We start from the raw sequence: 17,363 nt of genomic DNA, 5'->3' as shown, positions 1-17,363 counted from the left end.
TTCCATCCCATCTGACGTCATGCTAAACAATATATAGGGGTGGCTAGCCAGGGGAGGGGGACGGACTGCTCGGGGTTAGGCTGGGCATCGGTCAGCGGGTGGTGAGCAATTGCATTGTGCATCACTTGTTTGTACATATTATTAGTAGTAGTACTATTATCATCATTGTATTATTGTTATTGTTATTATTATTTTCCTGTCTTATTAAACTGTCTTTATCTCAACTCACGGGCTTCACTTTCCATTTCTCTCCCCCGTCCCAGAGAGGGAGGGGGGAGGGTGAGCGAACGTCTGTGTGGTGTTTAGCTGCCGGCCGGGTTAAACCACGACAAAGTCCAACCGTTAACCTAGCACTGCCAAGTCTCCCAGTAAACCTTGTCCCTAAGCACCACATCTACGTGTCTTTTGAATACCTTCAGGGATGGTGACTCAACTACTCTCCTGGGCAGCCTGTTCCAATGCCTCACAACCCTTTTGGTGAAGAAATTTTTCATAATATCCAACCTAAACCTACCCTGGTGCAACTTGAGGCCATTTCCTCTTGTCTTGTTGCTTGGGAGAAGAGATTGACCACCACACTGCTACAACCTCCTTTGAGGTAGTTGTAGAGAGTGATCAGGTCTCTCCTGATATCTTTTTCTCTAGGTTTTTCTATAACCCTGTTCCCTCAGCTGCACCTCATTTGGCAGTGTATATGCTCTTGGAAAACTAGGGGTTTCAGGGGAAGCAAGGCATATTGTAGCACTTCTGTGGAAACGATTGCTATGTGTGCTTTCCTCTTGTGAGCTGACTAGTAAACAGGGTTAAATGATAGGTTTGCTTCACTTAATAGCACAATTGTTTTATAACTGAGTCGATGCTTTTACTTTGCCAAAGGTGGTTATTCTAGTGTAGAAGTTTTGCTAACATGATGTGATATATGTTGCAGGACATCTACCTCCATAATCCAAATGTGAAGTGGGATGATATTATTGGACTGGATGCAGCTAAAAGACTAATCAAGGAAGCAGTTGTTTATCCTATAAGGGTAAGATGCTAAATAGATCAGAGAAAACCATCGTTGAGCTCATTAACATCTTCCTTGAAATTACAGTGGTGATCTCACTATTTCTGTGCTTTTGTAGGCAGTTTCTGTTGGAACTGTTCCTGTTTAATTTAGAAATGGAATACCCATTCTCCTATAGGAGAATGTAAAAATGTAAAAATTTTGTTTGGGGTTCTAATATTTTGCACCATTGGCAATGTAAAACGTACTGGATTTGGCCTTTACTAATTCAATGTAAAATGACTTACAGAAGAGAATATAAAGCCTACTGCATTTGAAGAATTCATTTAAAACAATTTCAAATACAGTTAATACAGTATTATTTGCAGTACTCAGATCATATATATCATAGCTTGCTTTTTTTTTTTCCTGTCTTCCAATTTCTTAGATTTCCTGAATGTGTTAGGAGCGGGGGGTAAGGGTTAGAATTCCTTGCATCTTGTTATAGATGATATTTATAATCCCTGAAATACTTTTTGGTTTCTGCAGTACCCATAGCTATTTACAGGCATTCTGTCTCCTTGGAAGGGTTTATTGCTGTATGGACCACCAGGTATGGAGTGTTTTTATAGCCTATCCATGTGTTTGTCACTACTTCTGTTTTTGTACTACCCATAAATCACTGATGCTAATTAGATCAAATGTGTTAATGTATCACATAATAATTAATAATAAGAACATCATCTTAATCATCTTTGAAAGGTCCTGGAGAACAGGAGAGGTGCCTGAAGACTGGAGGAGAGCCAATGTCACTCTGGTCTTCAAGAAGGGCAGGAAGGAGGATCCGGGAAACTACAGGCCAGTTAGTCTCACCTCTGTCCCTGGAAAGGTATTGGAGCAGCTTGTTCTGGATGCCGTCTCCAAGCAATTGGAAGAGAAGAAGGTTATGAGGAGTAGTCAGCATGGATTCACCAAGGGGAAGTCATGCTCGACCAACCTCGTTGCCTTCTACTTCTATGATGGCATCACCAGCTGGGTAGATAAGGGGAGAGCGGTGGATGTCATCTACCTTGACTTTAGCAAGGCTTTTGATACTGTCTCCAATGACATCCTACTAGCAAAGCTGAGAAAGTGTGGGATAGATGAGTGGACGGCAAGGTGGGTTGAGAACTGGCTGACTGGCCGAGCTCAGAGGGTGGTGATCGGAGTAGCAGAGTCCAGCTGGAGGCCTGTGACTAGCAGTGTTCCCCAGGGGTCAGTGCTGGGTCCGGTCTTGTTCAACATCTTCATCAATGACCTTGATGAGGGAATAGTGTCTGCCCTCAGCAAGTACACTGATGACACAAAGCTGGGAAGAGTGGCTGACACGCCAGAAGGCTGTGCTGCCATTCAGCAAGACCTAGAGCAGCTGGAGAGATGGGCAGATAGAAACCAAATGAGGTTTAATAAGAGGAAGTGTAGAGTCCTGCACCTGGGAAGGAACAACCGCATGTATCAGTACAGGCTGGGGAACGACCTGCTGGAGAGGAGCTCCGAGGAGAAGGACCTGGGGGTCCTGGTGGATGACAGGTTGACCATGAGCCATCACTGTGCCCTCATGGCCAAGAAGGCCAATGGGATCCTGGTGTGCATTAAAAGGAGTGTGGCCAGCAGGTCAAGGGAGGTGATCCTCCCCCTCTACTCTGCCCTGGTCAGGCCTCACCTGGAGTACTGTGTCCAGTTCTGGGCTCCCCGGTACAAGAAAGACGGGGATCTCCTGGAAAGAGTCCAGCGGAGGGCCACAAAGATGATACGGGGCCTGGAGCATCTTCCCTATGAAGAAAGGCTGAGAGATCTTGGTCTGTTCAGCCTGGAGAAGAGAAGACTGAGAGGGGATCTCCTCAATGTATATAAATATCTGAGGGGTGGGGGACAGAAGGATGTAGCCAACCTCTTCTCAGTGGTTTGTGGGGATAGGACAAGGGGCAATGGCTGCAAGTTAGAGCACAGGAAGTTCCGCACTGACATGCGAAAGAACTTCTTCACAGTGAGGGTGATGGAGCACTGGAACAGGCTGCCCAGGGAGGTTGTGGAGTCTCCTTCTCTGGAGATATTCAAGGCCTGTCTGGACACCTACCTGGGCAGCCTGCTCTGAGGAACCTGCTTTGGCAGGGGGGTTGGACCCGATGATCTTTCATAGGGTTCCAACCCCTACAGTTCTGTGATTCTGTGATTCTGTGATTCTGTGATTCTGTGATTCTGTGATTCTGTGATTCTGTTAACATGTTCTGTAATTTGAAATGAAAGAAGACAATATGGATGATCATAACTGCCTCTTGCACTCAAACCTATTTGCCTTTCTCACAACCCTTGACTATTTCTACACTTGAATCTTCAAAAAAAAAAACACAGTACTTACACTACCCATTAGGAGAAATGAGAATTGATATTGCTACTCAGCTTGGACAACATTAATCAAGTTTGGCTTGACCTCATCTTGCAAAATGCAAATAAATCTGGCATGAGCTCTCACCTTCTTGAAGAAAAATGTCCTTGCCTTCTCTCTTCTGTGTTTGGCAATCAGTTTGGAAATGAGGTGGAAGCTTTGCCCTCTTCTGTGCTAGCTGGGCATTTTCCACTCAGCACAGCCTCACTGCTCCTTCTGCTCCATTTCAACACAAGGGAGGAAGCACTGCCACCACATGAGTGTGGCTGGGAGGGAACAGAGGGCACAAATACTGTGTGAGTCAGATTGCAAAAGCTGTCACTCCAGTAAACTCCATTTGTTCTAGTGAACGCTTAGATGCACTTTACATAGAAAGTGGTCTGGCCATCTCAGCATGTCGTACTTCAGAATATGGAAAACACATTTGCAGTGCTGTAATACCTAAATTTCTCCAGGCAATCCTAGAAGGACCTTTCCTATTTTAATACTTTTATCTGAATAATAGTAAGATGAGGGGAATTATTCAAACATTTGCATTGTATTTCTTTAAAGAGTGAATTTCTTCAACACTGTTGTTTGTAGGTACTGGAAAAACATTGCTTGCTAAGGCTGTTGCCACAGAATGCAATACAACCTTTTTCAACATATCAGCAAATGGAGAGGTGATTCTGAAAAACTTGTCTGGGTAAGAATTATCTTATTCGTTATACAAACATCAGATTCCCACTTAAAGAACTGGAGTTTAAAACAGAACTGGAAAAGGAGTATTTCTTTGATACTCATCATCTTTCCTGTCTTGGAAAAAATATGTGACTCTGTATCTAGTTCTTAAAATGGGAATAACATCACTTCTGCAGAAGTCTTAAAATGGATTCTTGCTGTGGAATTTTAGTTATGTAATGCAAGATGAAGTACGTCCCAAAGCCAGCAAATATTTTTGACTCATTAGTAAGAAACAAGCAAGCTGTATCCCTAACTAAACTAGTGTTTTCTTAGTGACCCCTTCAGAGTACTTCACAGTCTTTGTGTGAGGGTTGGCTCCTAGACTCCCTACAAAATATACCTGCTCTTTAGGATCCCAAATTCCCTACTACTCTCATCTTGCAAGGCACAGAATTGGCAAAGAACTCCGTTGTCACAGTCAAACACAGACATAATGTTGCTTTAATGAAGGTAATTTGATGGCAATTGGGTAAATGTATTTTCACAATACAGACTGGCAACTAGCATGCATGGTTCAGCTGTGATACAGAACATTTCAGGAATTTAGGTGTGGCCTCTGCACCCTGAGGTGCCCATCAGACTCTTTCTGTAATGTCAACCATTTCAGTGTAAAAAATTCACAAACCTTTAGTCTTCCTTTACTCTCACCTCTTAGAATCCTCTTCAGATAGATACAGAGCTCTTGAAAATGAATAGTCATGATAGATTGCACTTAGCAACTGCCATTACAAGCATTGTTAATGCTTCAAAATCTCCCTTGAAATTTAGGATGTCTGCAACATATTCTTCTTGTGTCCTTTTTTCCTTTAAAATGGCATGTTTTTTTTTTCTGGCATTCACCTCGTGTGTTATTGATCCTCTTGATATCTGTGTCAGTATCTCCCTAAAAGTTTCCCTCCTGTCAGGAGAAGGGATCTGTTTTTTTGACACAACACCATCCAGAAAGCTTTTTGTGAACATGCTGCAGCACTTGCAATTATATTGAATCTGTGGTATTTCACCCTTGGTGGGTCTTTGGCAGAATCCAGAAATGAAACAAGACTGTGGATCAGGACAGCTCTAAGAAAAGTACCATGTGAATTTATATCCTAAAATGACATGAAGATGATGCATGGTCTTCTGAAATTGTGTGAAGTATATGGCAGTTTTGCGGTTATGCAGAGGAATATCAGCTTATACTGTTTTCCTCATTTCTCAGCTGTATTGATGTTATTTCATAGTTTAGATTCATAATAAAATTGTAGACTGCAAACTGATAGCACCTTTTGCATGACAGCAGTGGAAGATAAACAAACAAAACTGATATCATAGCATTCAATTTTTGTTTCAGCAACCATCTTGGAAAAGCCACTCACATGGCAAAATTATTATACGATCCAGTGTTTGACTTAATTGCAAACTTTTGCTTCCTTAAACAGTATGAATTACAATGCTGATCATATACTACTTGTGATCCAAAGTGTAGAAAATAATATATATCTTTTAAAATTTGTTTTTAAATGTTCAGATTAAAAAGTGCTGGATTAATGTATATTATTAGTGATACTTATTTAAAAACTGCAAGAATGCTTCATCAAAGAAGAAATTAATATATATATATATTCTTACTATTACTCCCTCTTTACAGAAAAATAGATGAAACCCTTTTCTTTTTTTTTCAAAATGTCAGACCCAGGTTTTGTGTGTCAGCTTAATATTCCATTTTTTAATCTAGCCCTGATTGTTCAAGCAGTTTGTTTTCTCCAGGGAAAAAACAACAACAACAACAACAACAAACAAACAAAATAACTTCTTAATTCTTATCAAAAGAAGCAGTCCATTTTTTTTTTTCATTATGGTGTGGTTGATTTATTATTTTCCTCAAATCTTTATTAAAAAAAAAGCTACAAAAGGAGCACCATAGAGGACAGAATGTTTAATCTCTGATAGCAATTTAGAACTTCCCAGAATCCTCTGATAGGTCATTTCCTTCTATCCCATTATTCTCAGGGTACTCTGATAGGATTTAGACAAAGATTTACATATAAAAACAGGATTACGTGCTTGTATATCTCCTTTACAAACCTTTCAGAATTTGAGAGGATTCAGGGACCCTCAGCCTACCCAGATTTTTTGCCCTGGAACATATTCCTTTTTGTCCTAGAAGTTTGGAGTATGGGTAGCATTATTTATCTCCTGCGCCAGTGGCTCTTAATGCCTTTTTTGTGTTAGTTTTTGATTCGTGGAAGAACTCTACAACTCAAAGCAAATAAGTTATAAAGTAGGTATGTGGTTTATTTCGGCTTCGGGCACATGTGGGATAGCTCCCAAAGGCATGCGCGCCTTAACGCAGCAACTTGCTTTGGTTATATGCAGTAAAAAGTTACATATGCATGAAGTTTCCCAATACGCCTACACATATTCATAACCCATCCCCACTTTGTATTAAAATTAGCTCCAAGAAGTCATTTCCATAAACTCCTCCCTTCTGCACCTGCGCAGTGTCTTCTGGTGGTGGTCGTCCGGGGGGAGGGGTCATGGGGATGAAGTTCGATAACTCTTCTTCATCACCACTAGCTGACCCCCTGCCTTTGTACAGACTCAGCTGCTCCTTGGCTCTTGTCCAAATCACAAGGTCGGTCTCAGCTGTTTTTTGAGACAGGTTCCCCATTTTTGTCAGGAAACATCCTCTGTGAGAGGCCCTGAGACTCCTCGTTTCAGTTAATTTTCACAGTAGTAAGCAAAGACACTCAGCAATATCTATTTTAAAGTGATTAAGCAAGCCCCCATTCTTCTATCTCTGGCTTCATTTTCTTGTTAATGTTTTCTGTCACTTTTACTCTCCTCTTTAAACAGGTGCTATTTGAGCTTGCCTGGCACCATGCTCCTTCCACAATTTTCTTGGATGAGCTGGAGTCAGTTATGAGTCAAAGAGGCACTGTTTCTGGGTAAATTATGAGATCACTTCCTATGGTCTTAAGAGAATATGTCCCCCTTTGCAATGTATATTTTTAATATTGTGTTTCAGGTGCTGACCAAAGTTTAATCATACAATATACCTGCTAGAAACAAATCTTAGCTAAAGTAAGGCATGAGACTACTCTGTAAACTTTAATAGAAGCATGATTGGGCCCCTGAAAGACTTTTTGAATTGAAAGTCTTTTCAATTTTATTGACAGTGGAGTTATTTTGAGTGATAAGGGTAATTTTCATGACTTAATAGTAAGTTATTTTTCTTCTGTTATGTTGTCAGCTTTAGCAGCCTTGTAGTGTATTATTTTCAGAATGCCTATCAGCTCTGAAAATACTGTTCCATGAAAATGTTGCATATGCTGTGGGGATTTAAAGAGAGAGATGTGGCCATTGTTTCATTCACAGTAGATGAGATCAGTAGAGAAGTGTGAAACGCAGGTTGTGTGAAGTTTACCACGGGACTATGGAAATAATGGGTCTAGGAAGATTGTGAGCAGGAGAGAGGCACATGAATGCATAACCAGTGCTTTTGTATTTTCAAATAAGGTATTTGAAGTGGAAGTAAAAACAGCTGGGGAAAAGAACAGGTGGCTTGTTAGAGGCAAGTGAAAAGCAGTTGGTTCTGTGATGCTTTGGATGGGCTGGGGCATAACAGGGTAAGATGCAGTGTGTACAGTAGAATGGCATTTTCATTAACAGGGCAAATTTTGATAGCATTGTCAGGACTTAGAGTTGCAAGAATGGGGGGGGGGGGGTGTTATTATTGTCATCCATGGGGTAGACAGTTTTAGTTTTTAAAAAAAATAAGAGGATTGAACAAGGAGGAGAAGCAGGAGAAATACAAAAATATCATTATGCCTATTAGGAGCCCATTACAGTGTGACTATATGCATGTTATATACTATAAACTATATGCTTACACATATGCATAAATAGAATAGGCCATATCATAAATACACAACCTATAATAATTGTCAGTTGATAGCTATAAATTATGGGGCAAGTCTTGCTTTCATACTTTTTTTTAAAAGTTCTCATTAATATCACTGGTTTATGTATTTCAGAAAGGGTTTTTATCTGAGATTATATAGTTATTTTTATGTATCTTTATTAAATATTGACATCACACCAATGTGTAGATGTCTTTACAGAAATAAGCCATTAAATTTGAATTATAATTCTTATCATCTAAGGCCCTGATGTTTTCTCTGGATTTGGTTCAGGGGTTACCAAGGACTTCACGTTTGGAACTGAGAGTTCAAACTGGTTTCCTTCAAAATTGGTTACCTGGATCAGGGCCAGAATTCTTAGTGCTTTGCTTAAGTTCCCCTTCTCTCCTTGAAGAAGGATCTTTTGTGTGTGGTCTCTGCCCTATTTTTCAATTTGTTTCAATGCTGCAAACTCTTCTGTTTACTTCTGATACAACATTTTGCAAACTGTTGAATTCAGCAGTACGTGTATCTTCTTGTGGCCACTTAAAATTTGCTCACAGAAAAATGCCAGTAGTTGCCCTGAATAGGTAGGTGTATAAGTTGTTTAATGGCAACTATTGTGTTATAAATTCTCCTACATAGGTCAATCAATCAAAGCCTTAGTTGTTTTCCAGTAAACATTGCTTTTATTTGGAGATTAATATAAAGAAAAAATAAAACTAAATAGTTTCTTTGGATTCAGTAATGGTGAACACTCATCACTTTAGTGTACTGAAAAGAGGCCATTTAAGTAATCATTAGAAAACTTAATTTTAATGCTTAGGTGTTAGCTAATGGAGCATAATCACACTTTGAATTGGGGCAAAGTGGTGACAAGGACTCAGTTGCTGTGAATGACACTATAAATAAAATGATTACTTTAATGCACTGAGCAAATAAAGTTTCTCTGAATCTTGGTAGTGGTGAACATGAAGGAAGTTGACAGATGAAAGCAGAATTACTGGTGCAGATGGATGGCTTGGCCTGATCTGATGATCTTGTATTTTTTTTATTATTGTTATTTTATTTATTTATTTATTTATTTTTTAGCAGCTTCTAATCTGCCATGGTAAGAGATCCAGAGAGTGCATTTTGAATACATTTGCATGAGCTTCTAAGCATAGATAAAGGCTTTATTTAGGCTTTTACAGAAAAAGCTTTGATATTTGGTTAAAGCATGTAAAGATTAATTTGGAGCTTTTACTTTTAAACTCTGCAATTCTTTCTATTTGTACCACATGAGAATAATTCATAATAAAGTCAACATATGCTGGTGCTACCAGCTGCTAACATTTAAAGTGGAGTATTTGACTTTAGAGGCAAGTTATTTACTATGTTTAAGCTAAGAAGGGTTTCAGCCTGGAAATACTAGATGTTTTAAGCACCTTATGTTTAGAAGGATATTCCATAAATAGGAAGGTTGGATTTTATTGGTATCAAATTTGACTTTTAAAAGTTGAGGGACAAAATTCTTCGGTTCTTTTAACATAATTTGGAACAGAAGAATAAATGGTTGGAAATTAGAACTAGAATATTTCATCACATTGGCTATCAAAATGGGCAGAACAGGTATTGAGAACAAGAGAGAGAGGAGAGGAGGATGACAACAGTCAGCAGAAAATGGCCAGCTCTGTGCTCTCCTTGGATGGCCTCTCCCATGGCCACCAGCAGCTAGCAGGTTGATCTGGCTGGATCACTCACCTGAACTGGTCCAGTATTTCTCTTGGTTTCATACATACCTTTTCAAATGGTTGCAAATAGTACAAAGGGAAAATGATGGCTGTTGGGCAAGCACAGCTGTTTTTAACAGTCTGATTTGTAGCTCATTAACCTTTTTTCAGAGTAGGAGCCAACACCTGTGGTGGGATTTGAAACAAATGGATGATGAGCTTGTTTTTGAAGTTAGCTTTCAGAGGTCCGGAACTAGTCTGTGGATTTCTGCTTGCCCTGAAATTCTCCCTGTCCCTGGGCTAAAAAATCCATGAAATATTCAGTGGAAGAATATCTTTTTCTACAGAAAAATTGGTATGTTGAAAGCAGGGAAACTGCAGTGAAGTAAACTGTGGAAATTAGGTTTGGTAAGGGACAATCTTGGAGGCAGACATCTGCAAAAAAGATGATAGGCATATGAAGGGTACTTTTGTCCATGCTCCTTCCTGTCCATAAAGCATGACAGACACAGAACAGGGCCATCCAAAACTGTCTGGGAGCAAGTGAGGGCTCTGCACCTGCAAAATCACAGGCTTCTTTTCTGGGTTGTTGTTTTTCATGATTAGTATTTTTTTTTGGTTTTTTTTTTTTTTTTTTTTGCTAGTTATCTCAGCAATGTCATAGGGAGACATTGGAAAAGCCTTTCTGTGTGAGTGGAGGGCATTGGGCTGTGATCAGAAGACTGTTGCTGACCGTAGGGGGTGTCCATGTATGAGTAACTCAGTGTGTGTATTCACAGCTGCTTGCTTCTGAGCACTTTTTTAAAAGCCTTGGTGTATATTTTATTTTGTGTAATGTACAGACACTTCTTGGCTGTGACGCACAAGGAAAGGAATTGAGCAGACAAGGACTCAATTAAGTTATATCTGTATAAGAAAATGCTGGAAAAAATATCTACTGTGTGTGTGAACAGTTAATGGATTATTGAAAGGAAATTAATACATTGATAATCTCTTTGATTCATTAGTAATACACTACAAATGTTTGTTACTGTAGCATCAATATCCTTTTAGAAGGAGAAACTCTAAGCAACGCATTGCAACTTTCAGTGGTCTTTACAGGATCTACTGATTTGAAAAGAAAAATTGGGTATTCAAAAACCCTCAGGAAGAGTTCAAAGAGCACAGCTGGCCTGAAGGGTGCTATGAATGGACGAAAGACACGGACTCCTGATGGCTCTTGAATGGGAGACGTTTATTGCCTTTTTTCACTGCTACATATACTTTACCTGTAGCCCTATGTGCTGTCCATGTGCCCGAATCTGTCATACAACTGGTTAGAGATCCTCGGACAGGTGCCTCAAGCCAGACAGCAATTGGCCACTACCCAAAGCTCATGTTTAACACTGCAGCCAAGTTAATTTATCTTGACCTTGCTCAAGTTTTTGTTTCTACCATTTATTTCCTCATTATCTCTAATTCAGGGATGTGTGAATGTGCAATGCCACCTGCGAATTCCTTCCCCCTCAATTCACCCTTTTTTATTTTCAACCAACCAAATGCTTTCTATAGACTTCTATCAAGCACCACAGACATTGCAATAAGCAACAGTGAAAATCACAAGCAGAATTACGTTTGTAAAGTAGTGTGTCTACTAGAATCTACATCAGTCAACAAGCCACTAAGGATGAAGCAAGTTTTTAGTTTTTAGAAGCAAGTTTTCCTTTGGGATATGTCTCAAATGTGCCCTCTCAGTGCGCTGAGCGACACCTACAGCGTATTGCGAGTCCAATACAATATTCAAAGGTACTGTTGGCCAGTGCTTAAAAGCCATTATAATAGCATGTAATTCAACTATCTGTGCAGAACCTTGGATCTGCTCAGTCTGGTGTTGCCACTTTCCACCTTCTTCACAAGTTACTACAGCTTTGCCTGTTTTTCCAGGCCCATCTGTAAAGACCGTCCGCCCATCCACTGGTTGCCGTTGGCACAATGGCTGCTTTTCTATTTTTCTATTATTATAAAACGAGAACATTTTATGAGGTGGATGGTGGGTATCAACCTGTCCGTCAAATCCCGTCAATGCTATTTGGAGCTCTAAACTATTCTGCAAGCACCAGGTGAAATAGTCTTTTACTATGGGAATTATAATCAGATTGGGCTCTTCTGTTAATTTAATTATTCTCTCATGTAATTTCTTTATGAGGATGGCAAACATTTCCACTCGCATTACAGTAGTTTTTGAGGGTTGATGGGGTAAAAAGACCCATTCCAGGACCACTGGGGGGGGGGAGTCCTTATGGGACCTTATGGTCCCGTTGCCCAATAATAGCCACTGGTTGTTGTTCTTGATTACAAGTATATAGTTAAAGGGGGGGGTTCTCACTATGACAATGGCATTGCTGTGCTGAGATTCTTTCATTAACCATTTGCAATGCTTTATGAGCCTCCTCAGTCCATCGCTTTGGGGCATTAATATCAGTGTCTCCCTTTAATAACTCAAGGAGAGGCACCAATATTGAATTGTCTAATCCAGTTTATATTCCCTAGTAATTTCTGTACATCGTTCAGTGTCTTAACATCTGCATTAATGGATATCTGCTGTGGTTGAATGGTCTGCTGTAAAATCTTCCACCCCAGATACTTCCAAGGTGCTTGGGTCTGCACCTTTTCAGGTGCAATTTGGAGTCCTGCCGTCTGTAACACTTGTTTTAAGGCAGGCAGTGCCTCTTGGACCTTATCACTATATGGTCCAGCTAGTAGGATATCATCCATGTAGTGGTATATGTATATCTCTGGAAACCATTGGCATACTGGTTGGATAGCTTTTGCGACATAGGTTTGGCACGTGGTTGGGGAGTTTTTCATGCTTTGTGGTAGTAATGTCCAATGATATTGGTCCATAGACTCCTTCCTATTGATCTTTGGTACTTGCCAAGAAAGCAAAATGAGGAGCGTCGTCAGGATGCAAAAGAATTGTGAAAGAACAGTCTTTCAAGTCCATAACAACGATGTCTCAATTATGGGGTACCATTGTAGGTGAGGGTAAACCTGGCTGCAAGTAGCCCATGTCCTCAATCACTGCATTGATTTGTCGCAAATCATGCAGTAATCTCCATTTCCCGATCTTCTTGATGACAAACACTGGTGAATTCCATGGGCTGTTTGTTGGAACAATATGTCCTTGTTGGAGTTGTTCTTGAACCAACTCCTGCAGACTACTGCTCGGAAAAGAATCAGTTGAGCAATTCTAGTTCCCTTTGGTATTGACAACAGTGGAGACGGTGTCCAAGTCATAGCTTGGATTTGTCCATTATAGTCTGCATCAATTATCCCCAGCAAAACAAACAATCTGGTCAAAGTTGTACTTGATCGTCCTAGCAGCAATACACTACAGTCATTCCCAATTGGTCCTTTGACGTTCAATGGAATTTTATGAACGTGAGTACCCCACAAGGTGGCGTCTGTTACTGTGGAGACATCCACTCCGGCACTCCCTCTGGTTCTTGCTGAGAGGGTGTCCACGGTGGTAACCGTGGCAACGGGGCAGCAGGTGGCTCTGGACCCTGCGTCATCATTGCATTTGGAGCCCTCCCTTGTGGGAGGTTCCTCCTTTGACCCGGGAGGCGTGGGTGCTTGTGTTGTCGCGCGGCCCCGCCCTGCGCTCCTCCTCCCGTTTCCCTGCCGCGACGGCAAAGGTTGCCCTTCTGCGTTGTACTTAGAGCGGCATTGGCTCGCCTAGTGGCGTCCCCTCCCACATCTGGGACGCAAAGTGGGCAGAAATGCCGGCGGGCCGCCCCCCCGCCCCCGCCAGAGGCATAAGAAGATTAGGTGGCTCGGGTCTCCACACCGATAGTATTTTTTCTGACCCTTGGGTCTTGACTGCTGTTGCAAAAGTGGACGCCAGCGATTCGGTATGATGTTCGATAGAACTGTTATATATGGAGTGGTAATTCGTGTCGAGAAAATGGTTGATATTAATAAAGAAGGGGGAGATTTGGGAGTGTGGCCATGGGGGTTGGAAAGCCCCGTGGTTGAGATAACATTAGACTCTTAATGATGAGGCCATCAGGAATATAAAAGAGTTTAGAGGGAACAAAGAAGGGTGATTCAGGAGACTCCATGCAGTCTCCGGTTTCTTGTTCTCCAGCCGATAAGGCATGGATGTTTCTGGGTGTTTGCTGTTGTTGTTACATTCAAAGTTGTTTGACCAATGAAAAGTTGTTTTGAAAAGAACTGCTGTGGAGAGAAGGGTATAAGAGGGGAGCCTGCCCTCAAGATAAAAAAGAAGGCAGCATGATGAAGTTGCATCGAAAAAGTGAAGAGAAACAGGCTGGCAGAATGGAGACCAGGATGGGAACAGGCACATTGATTGCCTCATGAAGATAGGTTCGGCCAAACTCAGCAAACTGCTCAGAGAAGCTCATCACTGGAAATAGGCAGCACTGGAGCTGGAGAGAAGCTTGAGCTGAGAGAAGTGGACCTGTGCACACAACTGCCTCTCGCTGGTAAGCAGTTTCGCGTTATGGGGAATCATACGTCCTTAGGAACAAAGACTGTCCTGGTAACCTTACAGCTCATTCTCCTTCTTAACAATCAGACAGTTCATGGGTCTGAAATATGGGACCAAACTGAGGTGAAGGTGTGGGACTCTGCAACTAAAAATGGCAAGGTTGCAGTGGGATTGCTCGCCAGGTGCCGAGCAGTCTCTGAGGCCTTAAAGAGCCATGTGGACCCACAATCACAAACGTGTGGCTTGTCAGATAGTGAGGGAGCTGCAGGCTCCTTTACTGATCCAACTGCTATGCCATGGGCCCCTCTGCTGCTACAGCCATTGAAGGCTTTTGCTGTTACGCCCCCTGGTGACCTGGACGTGCCTTTTGACCCAGGCTTGTGGGAATAGAAATGTTGTTTTTGCAGAGTTACATTGTTTAGAAGGAGGGAATGTGGTACTGAGATATGCTTACAGTGATAAGAAAGCTTAGCAGGCAACCTTGTAAAATGCAGACAACCAGACTCCTTAGGACAATTAGGTGAAAATCACGGTGTCAAGTCAGATAAGTGAAGAAACATTACCACTTCAAGCAGTAAAAATGTCAAAAGAAATTTGAAATGAAACAGGCCGGCAACTGAAGGCCATGCATTGTTTGTGAAGCATCAGATAGATTGTGAACCTGGATTACCCACTCAGTGGGGAAACAGGGGAGGGTCCTGCCATCAAAAGGTATATAAACTGTGTTTTGGAACTAGTAGATGCGCTCTCTCCTGCTTGTGGGGCGCCCGCCATTGCAATCGCGAATAAATTACTACTTCACTGAGATCCTCGCCTGAGCCTAAGTTATTGGCTACGGAGTGTTTCTCACAGGCCTATTGGCCTTGAAAAGGAGATGGATTTGCTTTTCTTCGATCTGGAAAGAATGGGATACATAAGGCCCGAAGAATGGAAAATGGAGACTTATGGAACTTAAAGGATTGTTTGTTACCTATCCTGATTGTATGTATGTATAGGCATACTCGGCTTATTATGTAAAGCAATGTTCTGTATACATGTATTTAGAACGTTTGATGTTTGTGTGTGCGTGTTGGTGGAGCATAGACTCCCCGCACACCCAGCGCTTTTTACTTGCCTTTTACACCTTTTAGAAATATTTGTTTCATAAATATTACAAAATTCAGATTGAATTCAAACCTCATTTATAACAAAACCCACTTGGTTATACTCCTCTATCATCTGAACTAGTGTTGCATTCACTGGCAGAGCCTGTAGCACCTTTTTACAGGTTATTTGCATTTTATACCTGTAGCCTTTGTAGCAAAGCGTCTTTTGCTTCCCGATTGTCAATCTGCTTATCTAATGCATCGCAAAGCCCATCAGTAAGCTACATGTATGGTTCAGACACCCCTTGCTGGACCTTTGTAAAAGGTTGTGCGGGCTTCCTGGTCTCTGGAATTCTGAACAGTGCCTGGAGGGCTAGGGTTGCAGTCAGCCGGAGGATGCCTGGATCTAGATTTGCTTGAAGGTGCAGATCTGCCATTGGGTCTGTGCGCATCAGTTGAGGTATACCGGCTCCAAAAAGCGGATCCCCTGGCTGCCTTTCTAAATTTTGGAGCACTGCATGTTTGCACAACTCTTTCCATTTCTGTTCTCATAAAAATTTTTGTGTTGGAGTTAATATCATCACCGCCACTTGTCGTATGTCAAAGGGGGTTAAAAGCTGTCCTGTCATGACATTCTCCAGCAGGGACTGCGTAAACAGGGCCAATAACCCATAAGTGGTCACCGTCTTATGCAGTTTTTTATTAAGGTCCCACTGGAAGGGGTTCCAGTCATTTTGCTTGTGATCCCAAACTCAGACTGGAAAAATGAGCCCTATGCCCCTCCCCACCCCTTTTACTGCTTCTCTCTGAGGTTGTTTCCAATGATCTTGGGGGTCAAAAGGATTCCCTGCGGGTGGTGCCACTGACTGTGGGTGGTGGCAGTGGCGGCGCTGACAGCTGAGATATTGTCTCTGCCTCTGTTCCCAAGTCTGTCAGGTTTACTTCCTCTGGCGGTACACAGTCACCGCTTTTTATTTCACCCGTCTGCATAGCCTGAGCGGCCGCTGTTGATTCCCTTTTTTCTGCTTGCCATGATCTCAGTGTCTCAGTTACTAAGTGCCAGGTCATCATCACCTCAGCAGCTGTTGCATCTCCCCACGAGGCAGTGTCCTATATAGTTGTCCCCGCCTTTTCCCAAGTTTTTACATCAAACACCATCAAAGCTGTTGCTGGGGCCCCATTCTTTCGTAAGAACTTTAGCAATTATTTCACTTTATATAGGTCATATTTCACTCCTCTTTTTACCAGGAGTTGAGTCAGTAGCTTAGCTATTGCCGCCTACTCAGCCGATAAATTAGCTCCCATAGTTAATGCCCCAGCCGCTCACCTGCTTCTTGAGGTGACATCCTGGGATTAACACCGTGGTCCTGCCGTCAGCTTGAGTCATTTGGCTGGGGTCCCTTCAGACGCTTCTCTTATTGTTGCTCTCTTCCCGATCACGTCGGGGTCAACATTTGCAGGGATGAAAGACACGGACTCCTGATGGCTCTTGAACAGAAGACCTTTATTGCCTTTTTTTCACTGCTACATATACTTTACCCGTAGCCCCATGCGCTGTCCACGTGCACAGATCTGTTATACAATTGGTTAGAGACCCTCAGATGGGTGCCTCAAGCCAGCCAGCAATTGGCCACTGCGCAAAGCTCATGTTTAACACTGCAGCCAGGTTAATTTATCTTGACCTTGCTCAAGTTTTTTCTACCATTTATTTCCTCATTATCTCTAATTCAGGGACGTGTGAAACAGCGCAAAGCCATCTGCAAATTCCTTTTCCATAGTGCAGGATCTAGGGATCTTGGAGATGTGTTAATGCAAGCATGAGGCTGACCTGTCTCTGTACACCTCTGCAGAAAAAGGGATTCCCGCGTACCTTGTTACCATGCATCTGTCTTATGCAACTGAAACTCTTTCTGGAAAGCCGAGCAGAAGTTACAGGCTGGAGTTTTGAATGTTTTACACATTTGGATTTGGATCATTTTGCAGTTCTGAAGTGCTACTTTCTGCAAAATAGCCCCCTTGAAACATCAAGAAAATGACACAGGTAGATCTAAAATGACAAG

General features: G+C 41.9%; 1 pseudogene across 1 annotated transcript in view; it reads left to right on the top strand.

Moving 5' to 3' along the window:
* The first annotated feature begins 919 nt into the window (after positions 1 to 919).
* LOC311220834 (katanin p60 ATPase-containing subunit A-like 2) overlaps positions 920 to 17,363 on the top strand; it is a 32,214-nt pseudogene continuing 15,770 nt past the window's right edge. Inside the window, exons 1-5 of the transcript in view lie at positions 920 to 1,027; positions 1,535 to 1,598; positions 3,993 to 4,095; positions 6,969 to 7,060; positions 8,978 to 9,125. The product of the transcript in view is annotated as a katanin p60 ATPase-containing subunit A-like 2 (transcript). The remainder of the gene's footprint in view (positions 1,028 to 1,534; positions 1,599 to 3,992; positions 4,096 to 6,968; positions 7,061 to 8,977; positions 9,126 to 17,363) is intronic.

This window comes from Netta rufina (genome assembly GCF_964035555.1).
Source record: "Netta rufina genome assembly, chromosome: W".
Taxonomy (NCBI): Eukaryota; Metazoa; Chordata; class Aves; order Anseriformes; family Anatidae; genus Netta; species Netta rufina.
Note: the sequence above shows the minus strand (reverse complement) of the source record. Positions and strands in the feature narration are given on the sequence as shown.